Source organism: Xyrauchen texanus, chromosome 42, assembly GCF_025860055.1.
Source record: "Xyrauchen texanus isolate HMW12.3.18 chromosome 42, RBS_HiC_50CHRs, whole genome shotgun sequence".
Taxonomy (NCBI): Eukaryota; Metazoa; Chordata; class Actinopteri; order Cypriniformes; family Catostomidae; genus Xyrauchen; species Xyrauchen texanus.
The window spans coordinates 22,379,617-22,403,787 of NC_068317.1; the positions used below are offsets into that span (position 1 = coordinate 22,379,617).

General features: G+C 37.8%; 1 pseudogene; it reads left to right on the plus strand.

Annotated features, from left to right (window-relative positions):
- Positions 1 to 24,171, plus strand: part of LOC127635019 (DNA polymerase alpha catalytic subunit-like) — a 63,963-nt pseudogene that overhangs the window by 13,109 nt on the left and 26,683 nt on the right.

Here is a 24,171-nt window from a genome sequence, read left to right on the forward strand (position 1 = left end):
ACAGGTGGAGCAAGTTATTATTTTGATTTGATTATTATTGGCCAGGGACATTTAATAAGTAAATAATTTTTATGTTGTCATTGTCACACACTGACTGCATCATATGGCCCTTAAATTGAGATTTACTGTGGTTTTGTGAACCAGTGCAGTTTTTGAATGACAGTCGAGAAGCAACTAAGTGAAAATTTAAAGCTTGTTAACCGATCATCGGATTAAGGAAGAACAATTAGTCAGGTGTCTTATGCCAGTTTGCTCTGTGTTTGTGACATTAGTGTTCTGATCTTAGGCTCCATAATGACCTCTCCTGACTCTTTATCATGTCACGCTCCACATGTGTCCGGGCCATGTGATGGAGCGGGTCCAGTCCCCTTTCCCCTCTTTCACTTGGACACCAACAAAGCTGCCAATTCACTGAGCATCGTAATTACAGTCCACTTCTGTCGCTTCTCCCCGCAGCCAGACAATGAGCTTGGAAAAGGTTAAACAGGGCATTGTTGGCCTGCTGGCCAAATGTATTGAAGGTTTAAAACTTTTACAGAACTGTAGAGATAGTGCTGTCTTTCATATTGCCAGACATCTGATTATCAGTTTTATACATTTCTCATCTTATTCTAGTGAGGAACTTTCCACTTTGACAGGAAGGGTCTGAATGACCGACTTATAAAGCCAGGGTTTTTCCTGCATTGCTGTCAAAGTTTTGGGATAATGGGACGACTGATGGCTTCATCAACAGCATATACCAATGATATTAAAAATCTCTGAGCTCATGGTAGCTCTGTCTTTAAAATTTTTCATAAAAATAATTTAAAAAAATTATGTGATTTTTAACTTCCAGAAGCAGACTGATGCGCTTTTTGGGAACATTGATTATGAGCTGATCACTTTCACTGTATATGCCATGTGACATCAGATTGTCATTGAGAGCGAACTGTGGGCAGTCCATTGACGTCGTCAATGATAAATGCTACCTATGCATGTGTATTATTTATTATTATTATTTGAAGTACATACTGTTCAGGCCGGGCAGGCTCTATTTTCATGTGTTGGGTGTTCTGGATTTCAGTAGTTGTGTTGATACATTTGGAAGTGTAGTTTTTGTTTGATGGTGTAGATTTGCTTACAGGATGTGACTGAAACAGTCACCAGACATCAGGGGCTCTGTGCCCTCTGTATGTTTACTCTCAGATGTGTTTGTTGGCATGCATTTAAAACGAGCCCCCCCCACCCCAATCATTTATGTGCCATGGTCAAATGACTTGTCATTCAGCTGCTTTCAACACCCCACCCTCAACCTGTCTTTGTTGTCATAACACGTGGACATACATGGGCTATGGAAAACTATATAAGTGCAATTTAACTCATCACTTTAAAGCTTCTTTTCTTCTCCCTCCCTTTCTCCTGCTCTCAGTTAATATCTGACTTTGTCAGCGTTAACTTGGAGTTAAATGAACTGTGTAATAGTGTACAGTTGCGTTACTAAGTGGCTGTAACGTTATGGCTGCCTTTTAAAATAAACTCACACCTGCTCAAGATCAAACACACAGATGGTGGTGCAACTTAAGTGTGAGCCCTAAGGGTACTGTACTGGAGAGCCAGATGAGTACAGATATCCCAGACTTTTGCAAAGTCGCTGTGCCACAATTCGTCATTAAAGTAATGTTCCGGTTCAGTAAAAGTTAAGCTCAATCAACCTCATTTGTGGAATAATGTATTCGTTTAAATGTTATTTTCCACAAAAAATATTTTTTATTTGTTCCTCATTGATTTAAAGGTGCACTCAGTAAATTTTTGCTCGTGTCATCTTGGACTTGGTGACATTTAGTGGTGTGGATGTAGCATCATTCAAAATAAATATATTTCAGTTACAGATGCCAATGAAGAAATACACTATTTACAATCAGCCATGATTAATTTAATCCAAGAGTGAAAGTGTAATAACAAGATGGTTACAGAGATTAAGCGAGTAGTATTCAGCTGGTCATGTGATTCTAAAATGGCAGCCTCATCTCATCACATTTCTTAAGTAAAACGTTTTTAATGGGGAAAAAATTACAGACAGCACCTTTTTACAACAAAATACAAAATAACGATCACAGAAAGGCACTTACAATGTAAATGAATTGGGCCAGTCCATAAATGTTAAAATACACAGTTCTGTGTACCCAGAAGATGTAAACATTAAACACTGGTTAAAATGATTTTAGTGTGATTTAAAATCACTTACTGGGATCACAGGTCTTAGCAAGGTTGTCATGATCCCAAAGTTTATAGATTCAGATATAATCACAGATATGGTTAGTATGCTGTTTTGTCATTACAAAATAATGTTAAAATGTATACTGGGTCTCATTTACTCAATGTGCATTGGAACGCATTTGTGCGTGAAATCTGTGTACAAACGTTTTCACACAAAAAGCACTAATTTATTCTTAATTTTGGAAAAATTTAGGACTAAAGGTTTTTTCTTGCCAAATCCGGAAGGCCTATTCAGTCCATTTAAAAATTAAGTGAAAAACTATTTCACCCCTGTACAGTGGTGACGCTGTTGCTGTTCTACAAACATTAATTCCAGTCTCCTGTGCACCTTCAGCTGTTAGATATTGACAGCCAATTAACAATGTACACACTAAGTCCTCGTGATGGCGTAGTGACTCGCCTCAATCTGGGTGGCAGAGGACAAATCCCAGCTGCCTCCGCGTCTGAGACCATTTTTTTCAAGCAAATGGTTTCATTATGCTCTCCCATGGTGTTAATGGATTTTGAGGCGTATATAGGCCTTATCTGTGTTTTTTTTTTTTTTTATACGAGTGAGATGAGTAAAGAGTGCTGTTGGATATTTATTTGCACTTGTATTTTGCTACGAGTATATTCCAAACAGACTCCCGAACCCAACTTCTCTTTTTATAGTGCCTGGATAATGTAACGCAAGGTACAGTGAAATAAATGCATGTGGAATAATGTACATTTAAGAATAACAGGTATATTATTTTTTATATTATGCATCATGTTTTATAAGAAAACACTGGCTCACGGTCTTTTCTTTATTAAATTATTGCAATACTTTGTTACATTATCCTTGCAATAAAATCAGCGGTGTAGTTCTGCAATTTGTTTGTCTACTACAGTAAAATATTGCATGTAAAGAGTATTTTTATGGGATTTTGCTAGGAGCTTAGTGCAAAAAAATTGCCAAACCAAGCTGCTATTTATAATGCCATGAGAATGTAACGGGCACAGTGTTATGGTTACATATTAAATAATGTACATTGAGACAAAACATTATAAGCAGACTTCTGTTTGAACTACAACAGTCCGTTTTCATCACAGTCCGAAAAAAAAAGAATTTGACCGCACTCCATAAAATAGTTCTTAGGATTGTCGTTGGGCGATTTGTCAGACCCAATGTGAATAGCACCTCTTGCCTCCTACACAACTTTCAAAGTCGGTTTGTGGTACTGTTCATATTACACAACTGTCCGTCTTGTCATGGAAAGCGTAGGGTTTTCAAATGACACGAGGAATCGGCGACAGGGGTGAACACATTACAAAACATTTCACTATTGATGAGTCCCCGATGACTCAGTTGTGAAATGTAATTTGGAGTCCAGGCATAGTACACGTGAGAAGTGATGCGTGAGACGAAAACAAATGCATGATCATATGTTATGAATTTCAGAATATGATGCGTATGGGTTTTAATCGCCTTAAAATAATGTGTAAAGGCATCATATATTTTATTGGTTACATTATTAAAAAGTACCTCTTACTGACAAATCTACCTATTTGCTTACCTGACTGTCCAAGAGAATTGGCAATTTCTCTCCAACTCTTCTCTTTCTCCACCCAGTTTGGTACAGTTCAGATGAAACATCATCAGTTCCTGCCAATGTTCCACAAATTTTTCCTCCATTTCTTCAGTCCAATGAGACTTTCTTGATATCGCAACCATGCTAGTTGATGTTCTTTTGCAGGTATATCAGGACTCCATGCCCCTTTTCTTGCTCTGTCATTGGCTGTAGGTCAACGCTGCAGTTGTATTCAGTCAAAACACATATTTAGTCCAGATATTTAATATGCTAGATATCTCGATGACATCGTGTCGGCACTTCTCTCAGATCGCGTCTTTAATAATTCATACATTTCTTTCGTCGCTCATGGGAGCGAGCTGTGATTTGTCTTTGATTTCTGGCTTTTGTCGGCGATCTCCAGAAAATTGTCGGGGAGTGAAAATCAGGCCTAAACTCTGCATTACACATGCATTGTTACCATTCGAAAGATCACATGGAACAAATAAATGCACCAAAAAATTGGAAATGTGAACAGGCCATAACTACAAAAAACACACCAGCAAAATCACATACTCTTGGTGTTCTTGTGACCATGGAATAAACACAAAATTAATGAAATTCTGCACTGTACAGTGTGTGTATATACAGGGATGTAGTGCAGAGTATACGCAGGTATATGCCGTATACCCACTTCTTTATAAGTCTGCATTGCGTATACCCACTTCTAAATCCCCTCTGATGTGCATTATTCAGTAGTGTCCTTCATTAGCCAAAAAAACATGACAGTCCAGCACATAATCCAATCGCAATTTTCCCATTAATTTACTAGTCTAATTTGCCCTGCCAAGGTCTCATAATGAACCGAAAATATTTTCTTCTCAGTCTCATAATGACATAAAATAAAAGGCTGTGTTTTGCGCTCTCTCTTGCACGGCAGTCAGTTCCTCACCCGTTACTGTAAACTCACGCACTCGCAGATAAATACACTGGGGTATTCCGTCCGTTATTTGGTCGAGGATGATGACAAATCTTTGAGGTATGTAACGTTAACTCAGCCCTCTACATTGCAAATAAATCATTCACATATGTGGGTAAATTACTCACTGTGCGACCAAAAAACGTCTGTTATTAGCCACTGGCAACAAGTAATGTAATAAATATGATACCGCACTTTCAATAATGAAATGAACATTTCACTCGACAGTGATAGAGTTGTGTAATTTCAAACACTGAGTCCCTTTTACTGAATACAAACAGTTGAAGCTGGATTCAGCCTCGTCTTTCCCTGCATACTGATGAAAAAGCACTTGTCATTCAGTTGTGAAGATGAATCACTTCTCAAGCGTTCTTATGCGCACGTCATCTACAGAGACTTTCGCTGAACTCCCGTGAAAAATAAACAAGGTATAAACGTATTAATTTTGTTAACGCAAAAACTCCAGTTTCAATTAATGGCCATGTAATGTAAATGGGGTTTATTCACGCAGTGCAGCAGTGAGACAGAGGAGGTGTCCTGCTCTATTTCTGTGGAGATGATCAAATGCAAGAAACACAATCTCAAAGTCTTCCTTTAGAAATAAGGGCTTGTGAGTTAATCAGAGAGCCTTAAATAATGTGTGAAAGTGAAGAATTTAAGGCATAAATATTTTACTATTGCACAATACAATCTAATATAATAGTGAGTTTGTATGCTAATTAATAGTCATATTCGTGAAACACCTAAAACAGGCAATTAATCCTCATAATCGCAATTATTTGTTTGACAATTAATTTTCATTATTAGGTTTCCACCTTGTGAATTGTTTTGTTAATAATATGTATTACATTTTTAAACAGTGACAACAGCATGTCTCATTAGTAAAAATGCAATTTCATGACATAAAAATGTATAGAATGTGAAATTTGTACATTTTAAAAAATCTAAAATGTGATTTAAAATTATAAAGCAAAATCAAATAAAAATGACAATATACTATATTGTGTGAAAAAAAAAAAAAAAAATATATATATATATATACACTCACCTAAAGGATTATTAGGAACACCATACTAATACTGTGTTTGGCCCCCTTTCGCCTTCAGAACTGCCTTAATTCTACGTGGCATTGATTCAGCAAGGTGCTGAAAGCATTCTTTAGAAATGTTGGCCCATATTGATAGGATAGCATCTTGCAGTTGATGGAGATTTGTGGGATGCACATCCAGGGCACGAAGCTCCCGTTCCACCACATCCCAAAGATGCTCTATTGGGTTGAGAGCTGGTGACTGTGGGGGCCATTTTAGTACACTGAACTCATTGTCATGTTCAAGAAACCAATTTGAAATTATTCGAGCTTTGTGACATGGTGCATTATCCTGCTGGAAGCCATCGCAAGTACGTCGCAAATTGTTTTCTCATAGCCATCAGAGGATGGGTACATGGTGGCCATAAAGGGATGGACATGGTCAGAAACAATGCTCAGGTAGGCCGTGGCATTTAAACAATGCCCAATTGGCACTAAGGGGCCTAAAGTGTGCCAAGAAAACATCCCCCACACCATTACACCACCACCACCAGCCTGCAAGGTGGTAACAAGGCATGATGGATCCATGTTCTCATTCTGTTTACGCCAAATTCTGACTCTACCATCTGAATGTCTCAACAGAAATCGAGACTCATCAGACCAGGCAACATATTTCCAGTCTTCAACTGTCCAATTTTGGTGAGCTCTTGCAAATTGTAGCCTCTTTTTCCTATTTGTAGTGGAGATGAGTGGTACCCGGTGGGGTCTTCTGCTGTTGTAGCCCATCCGCCTCAAGGTTGTGCGTGTTGTGGCTTCACAAATGCTTTGCTGCATACCTCGGTTGTAACGAGTGGTTATTTTCAGGCAAAGGTGCTCTTCTATCAGCTTGAATCAGTCGGCCCATTCTCCTCTGACCTCTAGCATCAACAAGGCATTTTCGCCCACAGGACTGCCGCATACTGGATGTTTTTCCCTTTTCACACCATTCTTTGTAAACCCTAGAAATGGTTGTGCGTGAAAATCCCAGTAACTGAGCAGATTGTGAAATACTCAGACCGGCCCGTCTGGCACCAACAACCATTCCACGCTCAAAATTGCTTAAATCACCTTTCTTTCCCATTCTGACATTCAGTTTGGAGTTCAGGAGATTGTCTTGAACAGGACCACACCCCTAAATGCATTGAAGCAACTGCCATGTGATTGGTTGATTAGATAATTGCATTAATGAGAAATTGAACAGGTGTTCCTAATAATCCTTTAGGTGAGTGTATATGAGGTTACATGCTTTATTGTTGTTATTATTATCATCATCAGTAGGCCTATTATCATTACTAGGCTATTGCTATATAATTATTTGAGGTTACATGCGTTATTATTGTTATTATTGTTATTATTGTTATTATTATTATTATTATTATTATCATCATCAGTAGGCCTATTATCATTACTAGGCTGTTGCTATAATTGGGAATTGGCACCAGACCTCTGATATTAATTTATGCTTTATTAGTTTTATTATTACTAAGCCTAATAGTTGGCATCATCTGCATTTTTACAGAAGCTTGCTGGTAGGTGATGTTAATATGAGACCTGAGGCTGCTTTGCCTTGCAAAGATCCTCAATTCTTGGCTCAATGTTTGATAAACATAGCCTCAAATCATCCTCGATTTGTGCACGATTGCGGTATTTCGTTTTGAGTGCAGTCATTTTTGAGAATCCTGCCTCACACAAATATGTCGATGCGAAAGGAAGGAGAATCTTCAAGGCAACGTCACAGAGTTCAGGCTATTCCTGCATCAATGCTGCCCAGAATGACGAAAGAGGGCAGGAGCTAAAGAGTTCCTTCAGTCTACTGTCACTCTTCAGCTCAATAAGCTGTTCCTGCATATCAATTGATAGCTCGTTTGCTGTGCACACAAACGGATCTCGAACCCACGCAAAAGAGCGATAATCCTCTTTAAAGTACGTCGCAAATTGTTTTCTCATTGCTGACAGGTGCTCAGACGCTGATTGAAATAGGGAGGAGAAATCGTGTGACGTGCCTGCATCAGTGATAAAGTCTGCAAGGCTGGGGAACATGGCGCAGTTCCCTCGACTGATGCGGCCATGCCAGAGGTCTAGTTTTTGTGTGAAGGCGTGCACTTTGTCTCCAAGGAGGAAAATATGAGTTTCACGGCTTTGCAAAGACAGGTTGAAATCAAACAAATGAGCGCAGTTTTCTAAAGTCTATGAGCGCAGCACACACAAATAAACTAAATTGACATTCTGCAGTTAAATTTCAAAATGTGGTGTTTTTATATTTATAACATTTGAATACCGTTCAGCAACATACATCACACGACCTGACGACCAAGAGAGCTGACACTTGACCATCACTTAATTTACCATCACCTCACGATTGAAAATGTGACACTGATTTCACATGACAGTTCAACAAACAAGTTAATAATATTAAGTCACTTACATTTTAGATGAAATAATGACTGTTTTGGTCTATTTTAGCAGCGAAAATAGATCCGATGAATCCAAACAAAGATCACAGCATAGCCATAGCGCATCTCACAGCAATACTCAATCGTGTTTTGAATGATTCAGTGTTGTGAACGAATCGGTTGAGTCAAAGATTCAATGACCCATTCACAAACATCTGTCTCATTCTTGGTGAATCGGCCGTTTGAATGAACGACTCATTGACTCGCTTAATGAAACCGCTTATCACCTGCATTTGCGCTCACTATCGACAAACCAATCAAATTTGTTCAAAACTTTTTTTTTTAAATCAGTCCAAACACATTTTAATTTTTATTCAGGAGTTATGTATATACAAAACTATAACTTTTTATGACAGTAGTTTAGTGATAAAAAAAATGTGCCCAAAAAAAATTTTTTCCCAGTTTTTTTTTCCCTTCCATCGTAGCCTACTCGCGCCCCCTGGGTGAGAACCACTGCCCTAGAGGGTCCATCCCCCATAGTCTCACAAAATCTCATAGGAAACACTGCAATCGTATGTGAATTAATGCAAATATACCCTAAAAACACCCAGTAAAGACTGCCGTAGACTACCTGCAAGGTTAGAGAATAGTTGACACAATTTTCAAAGTTCACGCAAAATTCATAATTAGGTAGTCTTTGGGCCAGTATTGATTGCAAAATCTGCATCTCTTCTGTGGCTAATATTAATTTCATAATGATCCTTACTCTGTGAAGTTAAGCAGCAGAAGTTAAGTGACAGTTTGCAAATACTATTGGCCCATTTTGGGGTGAACTAAATATGCAAGACTAGTCTTACATGTCACTGTTTATAACACAGGGCGTTCATCCTTTGCTGGGCTGCTTTGTGTGTGTGTGTGTGTGTGTGTGTGTGTGTGTGTGTGTGTATATATATATATATATATATATATATATATATATATATATATATTTACACTTTTCCAAGCCAACCTAATAAATTATGAATATGTCGCTTCAGATTAGAAGTCGCAGCACCTTTCAGATGATGCAAAAAAACTTATAGGCTTATATTCTTGAAAATTCTGTACGTGCGCACAATCATATGGAGTATAGTTTGACAGACTTGCATTCGGCTGTATGCAGACACTGAGTTTTCGCATCAAAAGCGACGTATACTTTGGGATTAACATTCAGACACCGGCCACGCTGCTGTGGGAGGTGTTCAGAGGTACATTTAAATATGAGCACACTCAAGACTACATGTAAAAGAAAACTAATGACATTAAAATGTGTTATCAATGACTCCATGCGTAATTCTGAGTAGAATTCACACGAGATCAGTAAAATAAGTTGTTTAACTACAAGATGATGATTTAAAGTAGTATATATTCAGTGGATAATGTATAATTTGTAATGTTTACTTTGTGCATTCATGTGCTTAAGCACTAGTGCTATACGCGACCATAATAAGTGCCAGTTATCCTATGTTATTGTAATTTATGATGAAACTGATGATAACGATCGTACAGATGTAGGCAAGTTTGCACCAGCTTGCTAATAACTCTGCACGCTGGTGTGTTCATGCTAAATAATCTTGACTGGCTGAACAACTTAAACTGAATTAGCTGTCAGCCTCAATGTAGGTGGAGCTCCAGGTTACATCTACGAATGATATGGACCAATGGCATTAAGAAGGTGTTTTGCAGTCTGTATGAAATTTTCCTAATAGTTCACCCAGCAAGCTGTTACAAACCACCAAACGATCTCAAACACCCTTTTGGCCAGATTTTGTTCTAAATGACATCACACCAGTTTGTTCTTTGAGTTCATATGAAGTATGCAGGGGCCTTTAGAAACTGGCTCTTTTGACTTTGGCCTATAATCAACAACCCTTGCAAATGCATAGCGTTTCGCTAAAACCACTCAGAACACCCCAACAATAGCACTGCCCTGGCAAAGAAACTCAAACACTTCAGCATTGTAGACTCATTTTTGGAAAATGTGAAAATCTTCTTTGAATATGAGACAAAACTCATCAAACCACAAATAAAGTCTTTAATCCTGTGTAATTAGGTGTGTCTTTCTGTGCATTTTGGGTTGACCTTGGCGTTGCTGGTTAATGGCGACAGCTATTCTGTTATTACTCCGATCTGACCTCCTGCTTCCCTCAGGGAGGCATGTTACACCTCATAAAGCATGCTTAAGTCCTGCTCCAGTTTCAAGGAGTGGAGCTTCCCGCGCTCTGAAATAGCCTTGTCCCTCTTGGGACTTGGGCTTGGCTCGAATGTGTGCGGGGGCATGAATCCTGGTGTCTTGCTCGATTGCTGTTGACAGTCTGCAGTGTGTCCCTGTCTCTTTGAGGCCTCAGATTAGCACCCCTTATTCCTCTGCAGACCCCCCCACCTGTCTGAGTCGCTCTCCCATAGAGGTCACCCTGCATGCCTGCACAGCGGCATGGCGTATATGCATAAGGCAGGACACCCTGAGTAAACAGTCACTGTTATTCTGACACTTCAGTTATGGACAGTGTCTCTCTCTGTCTACATGTCAGTGCCTATCCCACAAACCCACTTACAAGTCACAACCTTTTTTTTTATAATTTTTTGTAGGCTTTTTGGCATTTTATTGAGAAAATTATGATTAAATGAACAGGGGCGAATAGGACAGTGACCACATTACATGCACAAAAACATTCCTATATAAATCTGAATTTGGGCATATTCTTATTACTGATATGAATGTGTCATGTAAACGATTGCAGTAAGCCAAAATTAAAGTTTCTAAAATTCAGAATTAGATGCCATGTACCTGTATTAATCAGAATCCTGTCATATAAACACTATTCACACAGTGCAAATTACAGGGGGATAAACCCCAGGATATTTGAAGTCACCAAAGAATGGGTTTGATCCAGAGCATGTGAGCGAAGCGCTGTGACACTTCGCTCAATAACCCGCTCCTTACCTGTGCCTCTGCTCACGGCACAAGCGAACGCTCCGCTCAATTACCACTCACTGGTAAAAAAAAGTTTGCTCAAATCCCACTCTGACATGAAATGTTTCTGTAGTAAACTTGTTTCCGGGCACATACAGGGGGGTGGCTACATTGGCCCGAGGAACTGCCCCTTTGCCCACATGGGCTGAGGTGGACCTCTGGGTGAAATATAGCTTAATAACGTACACATCTGAAATTATGTGATTGCATTGTGTTTTAGTATATAAAATCTTGCTGTTTATTTTGTAAGGGTTTACAACGGCTTAGATAGATAGGGTTAGGGTTATTTTCAAGCTTATATCTTCAATGGAGGTTACTCTAACGTTCACAACCCTGCAGAACCGGGCCTGCATCTAGCTGGCAGATGCACTGACGTGATTGCAAAACAACAGGATACCTAACTTCTCACTATCTACTTGTCAATATATTTAATATTGAATGGTAGTGTAGCCTACTAGCTCACCATTTGCTGCACTACCATGTTTGCGTAGCACATCCTGGTGCTTTCTGGGGATGTGACCCATTCCAATAGGAATATTTGCTAATTCTCACGGTCTCTTCACACTCCCTTTCGATTTCCTCGTTCGTCACTTTAATTTATACTTTACTACAAATAAAAAATGTATGTTGACTATAAGGTTTGCAACTTCTCTATAAACAATTTTTTAACTCCCACAGGCCTATTGCTTATTTCGCAGGTTCCCAATTCAGCACATCAAGAAGAGCATTCTGGGTTAAGCAAGGTCAACAAAAGTAAATAAAATGAAAAGCGTTCTTAAGCAAGTCAAGCTTACACTCTTTCGAACCATAGTCCATTATAGGCCACTCCTATACCTTGACTTTGTTGTCTTTAAACCATTTTGCCACAACTTTGGAGGTATACTTGGGGTCATTGTCGATTTGGAAGACCCATTTGTGATGAGCTTTAACTTCCTGGCTGAAGTCTTGAGATGTTGCTTCAATATATACACATAGATTTCCTTCCTCATGATGCCATCTATTTTGTGAAGCGCACCAGTCCCGCCTGCAGCAAAGCACCCCAACAACATGATGCTGCCACCCCCATGCTTCACAGTTGGGATGGTGCTCTTTGGCTTGCAAGCCTCACTATTTTTTTCTCCAAACATAACGATGGTCATTATGGCCAAATTGGTATTTTATACCTGTGTGTGTGTGTGTGTGTGTGTGTGTGTGTGTGTGTGTGTGTGTGTGTGTGTGTGTGTATACACTGTATTATACTGATGTTTTTTTGTTGTTTTTTTTTTTTTTTTTACAAAAATGGACTGCTTGTAAACCAATTTGTCCAATTCTTCTATTAGAAAGAATGGCAGCTACTCCAGAGTATATTCCAAAAGTATATTGTGAAGTAAAGACTGTGCATGTTTGGTTTGTGTGTTGTTTCTGTGAGAACATCAGAAATCAGCATAATAAATAGTAGTACAGTACAAAACTAATATGACAATCCAGCAAAGCAATAATACTGTAAAGAATAAATGTTGTTAAATTACTTGAACAAAATAGATTTTAAAGAAGTGCCGTAAACTAGTGTTGGCACAATGGCTTTAAAAATTATCTACATTTTTCAGGCTATTGACCACATTCAATCTTGGAAATTATGCATTTCCTTTGAAATGGCAAAATAATAATGAAGGCATGTTTCCCCAGTTTTTCACTAAATGAACACAAGGGAGAATGAGATCTAATCACTTTAATTGATATGGACTTTTATATTTAAATTTTATATACAGTGTCCTAGTTTCCATCCACTTCTCGTGCTGTTTTGTTATCGTAAAATGCTTAAAAGAAATTAGCAAAATTTTCCATCTTCTGCTTGTTTCTGTTCAAATGGCCTTTTATCAATAAAAAGGGTGTGCGTGATTACGTCATGCCTTATAAACCACTTTCTCATAATTTTGGTTTATCGCAAAAGAAATTTGCCGTTAAGCCATTTCCATACAAAAATGTGTGTATCACTAATTGTGTACCTTTCGCCTCCCACATTAATGTGGGATATCCCACAGATATCCCACATTATCACAATGCTATTAAAATTTTCTGAAGAAGCTCAGCAAATGGTCCAAGGTAAAGAGGGTTAGTTTTTAAATATTTAAAAGTTTTCAAAGTTTCCTTGTATTTCCATCAGCTATATCGGTGAGCTTTTTGATGCCATATACCTTTTGTCACAAAAAAACCCTTGGATGGAAACAGTTAGTGATACTTGGTAGCCTGATAAAAAGCATTATTTAACTTCATATATTTTTAGTTAAACATTTTTGGGAATGAACAAGGTGTGTAAAATGAATTTATGGAACTCAGTAGAACATTGCATAATACTAAAATATTACTGTGGGACCCAGTCAAGTTTATTTTTTATAATTTAATACTGAATTATCAACATTGATTTGAGGATTAGATTTGTTTTATATAGTAATGTATTTTCTTATTTTTTTTTTTTTACCTCACCTTCACCTGGGGCTTTTATTTTGAAATTGAAATTGTGGCGGTAGTGTGTGACCGCTTGCAATGTTCTGCATATGTAATGTTTAGATGTACATACAGTATCTCACAAAAGTGAGTACACCCCTCACATTTTTGTAAATATTTGATTATATCTTTTCATGTGACAACAGTGAAGAAATGACACTTTGCTACAATGTATAGTGAGTGTACAGCTTGTATAACAGTGTAAATTTGCTGTCCCCTCAAAAATAACTCAGCACACAGCCATTAAAGTCTAAACCACTGGCAACAAAAGTGAGTACACTCCCTAAGTGAAAATGTCCAAATTGGGCCCAAAGTGTCAATATTTTGTGTGGCCACCATTATTTTCCAGCACTGCTTTAACCCTGTTGGTCATGGAGTTCACCAGAGCTTCATAGATTGCCACTGGAGTCCTCTTCCACTCCTCCATGACGACATCACGGAGCTGGTGGATGTTAGAGACCTTGTGCTCCTCTACCTTCCGTTTGAGGATGCCCCACAGATGCTCAATAGGGTTTAGGTCTGGAGACATGTTTGGCCAGTCCATCACCTTCACCCTCAGCTTCTTTATCAAGGCAGTGGTCGACTTGGAGGTGTGTTTGGGGTCGTTAACATGCTGGAATACTGCCCTGTGGCCCAGTCTCGAAACTTTGGAAAATAAGCAACTATTTGTTCTCTGGTGCAGGCCATTTGACACTAGATCAGCATGATTCCAGTCCATGCTGCTGATACAGTAAATGCTGAGATGATGTTTGTGTAGTTACGGCCAGAGGTTGCTCTTGAAAAATATTTATCTGTCACTTTGACTGACTGAGTTGTAAAATTTCCGCCATGGTCTATTTTTATCCATCATACTTGTTTTCATTTTTTAAGTTCTACATTCAGGGTGGTAGCATCCATTAAAAATGGCATATACATGACAGTGGATAGGCTTAATTATATTTTTGACTTCCCTTGAAATTTTCTTTCAGTCTTTCAAAAAATCGGTAAATGACAGAGAATTTTCGGTTAATGCAACCCCTGCTTACAGCTGAATGGATCGACAAGGAACATTTATAGCACATTTTATTATTGTTAGCAAATGCTGCATTATGCTGTGTTGTTGTGAATTTGACAAATGTTTTAACTGTGATGTTTTTATTTTGAGCATGAGTAAGTTATGGTCAAGTGTCATCACATACAGGCTAACACTTATAAACATTACATTATATAAGCTCAAAATGCAGTCACATTAAAGCAAGTCTCTCGCTGACATGTGGTGACGATTACAGACCTGCGCTCTGCACGGAGAACTGCAGGTGCGCCTGTCATAATACTGAAGCGCTAACTAAGCTTTTTGTTTACAGATAACAAATAATAAACTTGTGAAGATGAATAAACACCTTTGATGATAAATAACTGAGAAATCAGTCAAGTCTATAAGCATTACAAGTATTACATACTTATATCCATTTAATAATTTCTGAGATAAAATCAATTAAGTTAAACATTAACATTCTCTAAAATGCATTTAAAATAGTGATGAATATTACTCACGCACTGCTGCACCAGATAAAGAAAAACAGACATTTCCTTAACAAATAAACAAGGCTAGGAGACGTTAGCAATCCAAACCTTTTGCATGCGCAAATGTAGACGGACTGCATGTTAAAGCAGGGAATTCTCTGGTGGACAAAACTGGTACAACATCCCGCATCTGTAATTCACATAGTTGAATAAACTAATCATTTTGATGTGTTGCTGACAAATGTTTTTTTTATTTAGCATGTGTCATCAGACTGTCCTGGTGTTTATTATTAAAATAATCAAATTTGACAAAGATCCTGCGGATGCTGTGGACACTGCTTTTTTGGTGTGACATTTCAACTGCTGTGAGCACATTTGCAAGAGTAGGATTTTCCTAAGTTATAGCACTCCCTAGCATAAAAAAAAAAACTAATGAAACTTGACATATTACTCAGTGTTCTCGTGTCCAAGTGTAAAAGATTTAAGTTTGAAAATTGCTCTCACAAGATATTAGTCATTTTAGGCCATGCCCCAAAACATTTGATTATATCTTCTGAATGATTTGACATTCTTTTAACAACTTTTTGTCAGGAGGGTCTGTAGATGATGTATACCAAGTTTTATGCGAATCGGACAAATGGCCTAAGGACGAGTTTGAAAAAGGATGTTTTTCAAATAAATTGAAGTGGTAGAAAATGTTTGTTGTTGAAATGGAAATTCTAGTAACCTTTATGATTTAGAGGTACTAATTGATTCGTAATAGCTTTAGAATTTTATTCTAGCCTATACGGTTCTGAAAATATTAGCATAAACATGAATTAGTTAATTGTAGCGTCACTATGTGGCTGATTGTTGTGAAATTTGTTAAACCACTTCATGTAGACCATGCATGTGTATAGGACGTTTCATAACCATGGGCCCTTCCCAATATGAGTTATTAGGTGCTGAAATTTGATTGGCCACTGGCAGCCATATTTGTTGATTTGTCAAATTGATTTTTATATGTTACCACTTGAACCAAAGGAGATGGATATTTAATTTGAACTTTGTCACTGTACAAAACTTTGCTTACATTTTCTAAATGTTTTGCTGACTTACATATACCGAGTTTGGAGTTTGCGTTGAGTTGATATTGATCAATTACTCAAATTGTGTTCAACCGAAAGAACTGTTTTGCTAATATCTTTGGAATTATTTAATTTATTGAAATAACATATTTTTGTTAGAGGGGTCTGTAGATGATGTATACCAGATTCTGTGCCAAATTGAACAAATGGTCTAGGAGTTTGAAAAAGTAGGTTTTTAAAAAAATTCTAAATGGCAGAACAAATTTATAGACTAAGATTCTATAGATTTGTAGAATTTTGATTTTGGCCCTCACGGTTGCGGAGATATGAGCCAAAATATAAAAGTGAATATTATAGCGACACCTAGAGGCTGATGGGTGTGCGTGTATGCGCCTGAGTAGCGGTCGGGATTTGTGACCATCCCGCCAAGTTTGGTGTCTCTAGGACTTATGGTCTTTGCTGCCCATTCGTTTTTAAAAAAAGAAGAAAAGGAATAAAAAAAATCCTAACGGATACAATAGGTGCTACTTCATCTTTGGTGCTTGCCCCCTAAAAATTCCAGAGATCAAAGAAACACAACTGGGAGGAGATGGATTCTTTAGAAATATTAAAAGAAATGAATGTTAACCACTAAGCATCATTATAATCTTGTGGCCTACAGTTTGTTTATTGTGTTCTTGTTTGCTGAGAATGTTTGTTAAATGAGATTTAATAAGTTGATTAAATTCATGTGCAGAATTATTTAAAATATATTGTAATAAATGGCTATAGTGATGAAGATAATGGTGGGAAAAGAATACGTCTGTCATTGGAATATGCTGATTTCCAGAATATTATAATAGCTGTTGAGCTTGTAAACATATTTTTTTAGAATACAGTCTTAAACAGAATATGGGCCTTAATTGTAAAATTATGTACAATGTTTTTTAGTACACGCTGGATTTGAACCCATATCTCACACATGACCACCACAAATCAAATGTGTCTGCTAAACCCTTTATTGGACTCTTTCTTTGACCTTTTTTTGTGTAATCTTTTTTCTTACATTACACTTCCACCTACCTCTGTTTGCCCTTCATCTTTTCCTTTTGTCAGTCTCTTTATTTTTCACTGACAGCTGTGGTTTACATGGGTCCCCCTCTGCAGCTGGACAGCCCTCCCCTTTTACACACTCTCTCGCTCTCTCTCTCTCTCTCCATGCAGTCCAGTGGTGATTAAGACTATTAGGCCTTATAATGACTCGGTTGGTGTGTGGGTTTGGAGCCCCATTTCAGTGCAGCTAATAGACCTCTTAGCCAATTATCCTCCATTTAGAAGCAAATCACAGAGGCTTTTTCTCTCTCCCTTTGATAAATGTTGAATTACTGAATAGATTTGCTAATTAAATTCTTTGTGTGTTTTGCATGTGTGAGCACTCATGTTCATGTTTTGGACTTTGTGTGTGCACACTTTTTTTTTTGTCTGTAGTGTTTCTTGCTAATACTGTAGATGTACATTCACCATTATGAGTTGGTATGTTTGATGTTGTAGTTTGAACAATTTGAAATTGATATTTGGAATTGATATTGTTCTACACTACAGTAGTTGTTCTGTGTTTAATGTTTATTATATTCCGTTGTGACATGCTGTGTTTCATCTCCCACAGATTTTGATGCACACCAAAGAAATGGTTTTGAGGGTGAGTCATGATTAGTGTACATGACAGCAATAATTAAGTGGCACTTGCCGTGTTTGTTATTTGTAAGCAGCGTGTGGGCTTGACAGTTTACAATTTTTCCGCAGATGAATCTGGAGGTCATATATGGAGATACTGACTCCATCATGATCAACACCAACAGCACCAACCTGGAGGAGGTCTTCAAACTGGGAAACAAGGTACTGAAAAATGCAGTGTATGACTTTGATTCTAATGACAGGGGCATTGCTGACAATCAGGAAAGAGTGAATTATACCAGCCAGTCTTTTAGTACAGCACTACACCAAACTTCACTGCAACCAGCACCAATTAAATAAATGTGTGTGTGTCTAGGTCAAAAGTGAGGTGAATAAACTCTATAAGCTCCTGGAGATTGACATAGACTTCATGTTTAAGTCCCTTTTGCTGCTGAAAAAGAAAAAATATGCAGCACTAATGGTCAAGTTGCAGGGAGATGGCAAATACACCACCAAACAAGAGCTAAAAGGCCTGGTCATTGTGCACAGGGATTGGTATGACCTGGCCAAGGATTGCGGCAAGTCAGTGCACTCGTGTTCGAATCAGAAGCTGCGTATGTCCTTATAGGAAAAGTTCCCCCAACCCTCGCCCTCCTGTCATTTTAAACTTGTGTGACTTTCTTATATGGAACACAAAAGGAGATTTTTCATTAACATCCTGGTCCTTTTCAATTCAACGGCAATTGATAGTAATTCACTTTAAAGTTTAAAAGACCCAAACTGTCATATTAGTGGTCTTTGTTACATGTGCATAATATTTCAGGTCTTTTGAAGGTGTATGATAGATTTTTGTGAGAAACAACCTGCTTCTCTCAAACAGCTTCTCTCATGCACCCAGAAATGTGCAGCAGACTTCAAGATTTTCACAAAAAAATGACTTATGTGGACAACATACTGGTTGTTTCTCACCAAAACCTGTTGTAAGCCTAGAAGACTTTTAATATGACTTAATCCTGGATTAACTGCAGAAGCTCACATTGATGCATTGTCCTTTGTTGGTTGGCTGATTAAGGCTTTTGTAGGCAATTAAATGATAGTCTATGTATTCCATTTCAAGAGTGTAGTCCATCAATAGACAAATGTGATGCCGGCAGAGATTAATTAGGTGCATTGCAGTTCAACCTGCAGGTCATTTCGGTGAGGTTCGGTGTGGTCCATCTTAAACCCAAGGTTCAGGCAGTGGCATATGAAGTATCCCATGTCTTACAGTTGGAATTGGCATCAGTTTATCCTCAACCGGCTGTAGTTTGTAGTCATCTTTCAGTGACACTTAGCAGTGGAGTCCAACACCAATCAGGAACGGAGCTGGATCTGGCTGGCTCCGGTAACCTCAGGATATGAATTCCAAGGTTGAGACATGGAAACAAACAAATTAATATTAGCATAGATGCCATTCAATTTTATGCAGAGTTATAGATCATGATGTAGGTTTCTGGTTCTGGCAGACCTAACTAAAGCAGCCTAATTGTGAGTTGAAGGATAAATTAGGTGTATGCTTAGCTAAATAGAGGAGTCTTTAGTCTAGACTTAAACTGAGTGTGTGTGCAACCCGAACAGTTTTAGGGAGACTATTCCATAGTTTAGGAGACAAATATGAAAAGGATCTACCTCCTTTCATGGATTTTTATATTTTTTGAATTATTATCAAGCCAGAGGTCACTTAAGTATTGTGGAGTTAGACCATTCAAAGCTTTGTATGTAGTTAACAGTATTTTAAAATGTATACAAAATTTAACAGGTAGCCAATGTGATGATGATGATAGGATGGGGCTAATATGATCATATTTTTGGTTATAGTCAGCACTCTGGAAGCTGCATTTTGAACCAATTGAAGTTTGTTTATAGAACTTTATTGGACATACTCCCAATAATAATAATAATAATAATTTAGTCTTGAGGTCATGAACGCATTAATTAGTCTTTCGACATCAGCAACAGGGAGCATGTGTTGTAATTTAGCAATATTTCTCAGGTGGAAAAATAGTGTTCTACAAACTTTGAAATTTGATTTTCAAAAGACAGATTGGTTTCAAATATGACACCTAAGTTCTTTGCTGTAGAAGAAGATGTACAGTACACCCATCGAGAGTCAAATTATATGTTAGCTGCTTATTTTTTAGAGGTTTTTGGTCCAATCATTAGTACCTCTCTTTTGTAGGAATTTAGTAGAAGGACATTCCTGGCCATCCAACCTTTGATTTCATTGACATACACTCTGCTAATTTGGAGAATTGTGAAATTTCGTCAGGTTTTGAAGAAATATAAAGCATTGGCATAACAGTGGAAACTTATTCCATGATTCCTGATAATGTCTCCCAGGTGAAGCATGTATAAGTAGAAAATTAGAGGTCCTAAACTGATCCCTGTGGTACTCCATACTTAATTTTGTTTGATTTCACAATTCCTCATTTACACATACAAAATGGTAGCAGTCTGATAAATGGGAACTAAACCAAGCTAATGCAAGTCCACTAATGCCAACATAATTCTCCAGCCTATTTAAGAGAATGTCATGATCTATCGTGTCGAAGGCAGCACTAAGCTCTAAAAGCACTTGAAGAGAAATGCAGCCGCTATCAGATGATAAAGTGGACACTCCACTGAGACTGCCCTGCTGTCTGTCATCGAGTCGCTGAGACAGGCGAGAGCTGAATCGAGATCATCCGTTCTGATTTTCATCAGATCCTACTCTCCACCCTCTCTAAACTGGGTATCACTGGAACTGTGCTTGACTGGTTCAACTCTTATCTCTCAGAAAGGTCCTTTGAGGTAGCATGGAGAGGGGAAGTATCCAAGCCACACAAGTTACTTACTGGGGTACCTCAGGGATCAGTGCTTGGGCCACTTCTCTTCTCCATATACACAACATCACTGGGACCCATCATCCAGTCACATGGTTTCTCTTACCACTGCTACGCTGATGACACACAACTCTACTTGTCTTTCCAGCCCAACGACACCACAGTGACCGTTCGAATCGCTGCCTGTCTGGCAGACATCTCGGCCTGGATGAAGGAACACCACCTTCAACTCAACCCTGCCAAGACCGAACTCCTTGTCTTTCCAGCCAACCCGGCTGTTGAACACAACATCACCGTGCAGCTGGGTCCAACTACAGTTTCGCCTTCCAAAGCGGTCAGAAATCTAGGGGTAACCATTGATGATGAGCTAAATTTCACAGACCACATTTCAAAAACTGCAAGATCTTGTAGATTTACACTCTACAATATCAGGAAGATAAGACCCTTCCTCTCTGTACATGCCACACAACTGCTCGTTCAGTCCCTTGTCATAACTAGACTGGACTACTGTAACGCTCTCATTGCAGGCCTTCCTGCATGTGCTATTAGACCTCTCCAAATGATCCAGAATGCAGCAGCACGTCTGGTCTTTAATGAACCTAAGAGAGCACATGTTACACCACTCTTTGTCTCTCTCCACTGGCTGCTGGTTCATGCCCGTTTTAAATTCAAGGCCCTGATGCTAGCATATAAAACAGTCACTGGGTCTGCTCCAGCATACCTAAAAACATTTATGCAGAGCTACGTTCCCACCAGAAGCCTGCGGTCGGCTAAGGAACGTCGCCTTGTCGTACCAAAACAAAGAGGCACCAAAACACTTTCCCGGACTTTCAGTTTCATCATACCACGGTGGTGGAATGACCTTCCCAACTCAATCCGGGAAGCTAACTCACTCTCTATCTTCAAAAAACAGCTAAAAACACATCTTTTCCAAAAGCACTTAACCGGTCAATAAAAAAAAATATATATATATATATATATATATATATATATATATATATATATATATATATATATATATATACATTTCTTGTTGCACTTAAATCTGTTTTGTATACTATTATGATGATAGTGAAACTTTGTAATATGGCACTTTTTGTACCACTGTCTCCCTAAGATGATTTGCTGATGTTCTTCCTCTTTTGTAAGTCGCTTTGGATAAAAGCGTCTGCCAAATGAATAAATGTAAATGTAAATGATAAGATCAAGTCATTTGTAACTCTGATAAGTGCACATGGTATTAACATAGTATTTTTAGCATAAATGGTATATTTGAAATTGGTCTGTAATTAGCCAATTCTCCAGGATCAAGCTGTGGCTTCTTGATAAGTGGTTTGATAACTGCCATTTTAAAGTTTCTTGGGACATGTCCTGAGGATAGCAAAGAGTTAATAATATTAAGAAGAGGTTCAGAGATTACTGGGAATACTTCTTTTAAGAGTTTAGTTGGTATTGGATCTAACATACATGTTTTGATAAGATTTATTAGCTCTTCATGACCAATGACAGCAAAGGATTGAAGTAGTTCATGAACAAAATTATGAGACACTGTTTTCTGAGACAGTTGATTGCATAGTTCTAATTTTATTTCTGATTATTGCAATTTTATATGTAAAGGAAATCATGGAGACATTGCTATTGTGCTGCAACAGAATATCTGGTTCAGTCGATGCTTATTCCCAACCATATTTTAGTTTGCTAAAATATGCTGACCTGACAGCTTTCATTCTATGCACCACGAAATACCTCTTAATTTTGTATTCTTCCACTTGCGCTTCATTTTCCAAGCTGCTCTCTTGTGAGCTTGAGTGTGATCGTTGTACCAGGGTGCAAGGCTTTTTCTTTCATTTTCTTTAATCGAAAGGGGGCAACACAATCAAGAGTGCTAGATAAGACTGTATTTATACTTTCTGTTATTACATCAAGTTCTTCTACACTTTGTGGCTTACTGAGTATGTGAGACAATTTTGGATCATTAATAATGAAGCTATCTTTAGTGGTCAAACGAATAGTTCTACCTGAATGATAACGTGGTGTAGATTGAGTGACATTAGCTGATCGTAACAAACAATAGATGACGTAATGATCCGAGATGTCATTGCGGTAGAATTATTATAGGATCAACATCAACTCCATATGACAGAATTAAATCTAGCATATACTTATGGTGATGAATTAGTCCTGTCACATTTTGTCTGACTCAAAAAGAGTTGAGAATATCGATAAACGCTAATCCCTGTGTGTCATTTTCATTATATATGTGAATGTTGAAGTTACCAACAATTAAACTCTATTTACATGAACTACTAGATCAAATTCACCAAGGAAACCAGAGTAAGGACCAGGTGAGGGCAAAAGACAACAGAGATTTTTTTATTTATATCCGACGGTGTCATATTAATCATTATCAGTTCAAAAGACTTAAACTTATATCCTGTCCTCTGAGTAACACCAAATACGTCACTGTAAATTGTAGCAAAACCTCAGCTACCCTTCAGACGAGGCACATATTTATAACAATAACCTGGGGGAGTAGATTCATTTAAATTAATATATTCATCTGGTTTTATTCAAACAGAGCACAACCAAACTATGATCTGTAATAACTTAAAATGTACAATTAGTGCTTTGGTAGAAAGAGTCCTAATGTTTAGTACCCTTCCTTTTATATGATTTTTATCTTCAATTGTTTTTGGTTTTTCAAGTTTGACCTTAATACATTTTTTTCTAAATTATTTGGTGAGTGTTTTGGTATGGTTATAGTTCAGGAAACTATTTATGTGACCTGTTTGACGTCTCAAGTCAGCTAGCAGACGTTCGGATTAAACAGTTTGTTTGCTTCCTGACCTGGTCTCCAGTTAGTCATGTACGATAATTATAAAGATTATGAGCCAATTTACTAGAGAGCATTTTTGCAAGTTCACACACACCTCTCTTATGATCCTCGATTGGCAAAACCGGACATCGTTAGTGCCGACATGAATAATAATTTTAGAAAATGTACGTTTGTATGCAGGGGGGAATACAAATTGTTGTTTTTTTTTTTTGTTTTTTTTTTCAATAAAAAGCTTTCTAAAATTAGAACATCCTATTTGCCTAAAAATCACATGCCACTGACTATTTTAATAAGGCCCTTCAAAATTTCCCGTTCTAAAACTGTTTCCCATTCTAAAACTAAATCAAGACGTTAGTCAACATAAGAAAGAAAATTACATTGATCAAAGCATTTCATATGGTGTTTGAAAACTGATATTTGAAGTGATGGTTTGGCAGTTATTGATGCATCATAGGTTTGGTTGAGATTAAGCTCATAATTCTGTAGTTGTGAATTTAGAGCATTACAAATATTAAGAATGTAGCAATACAG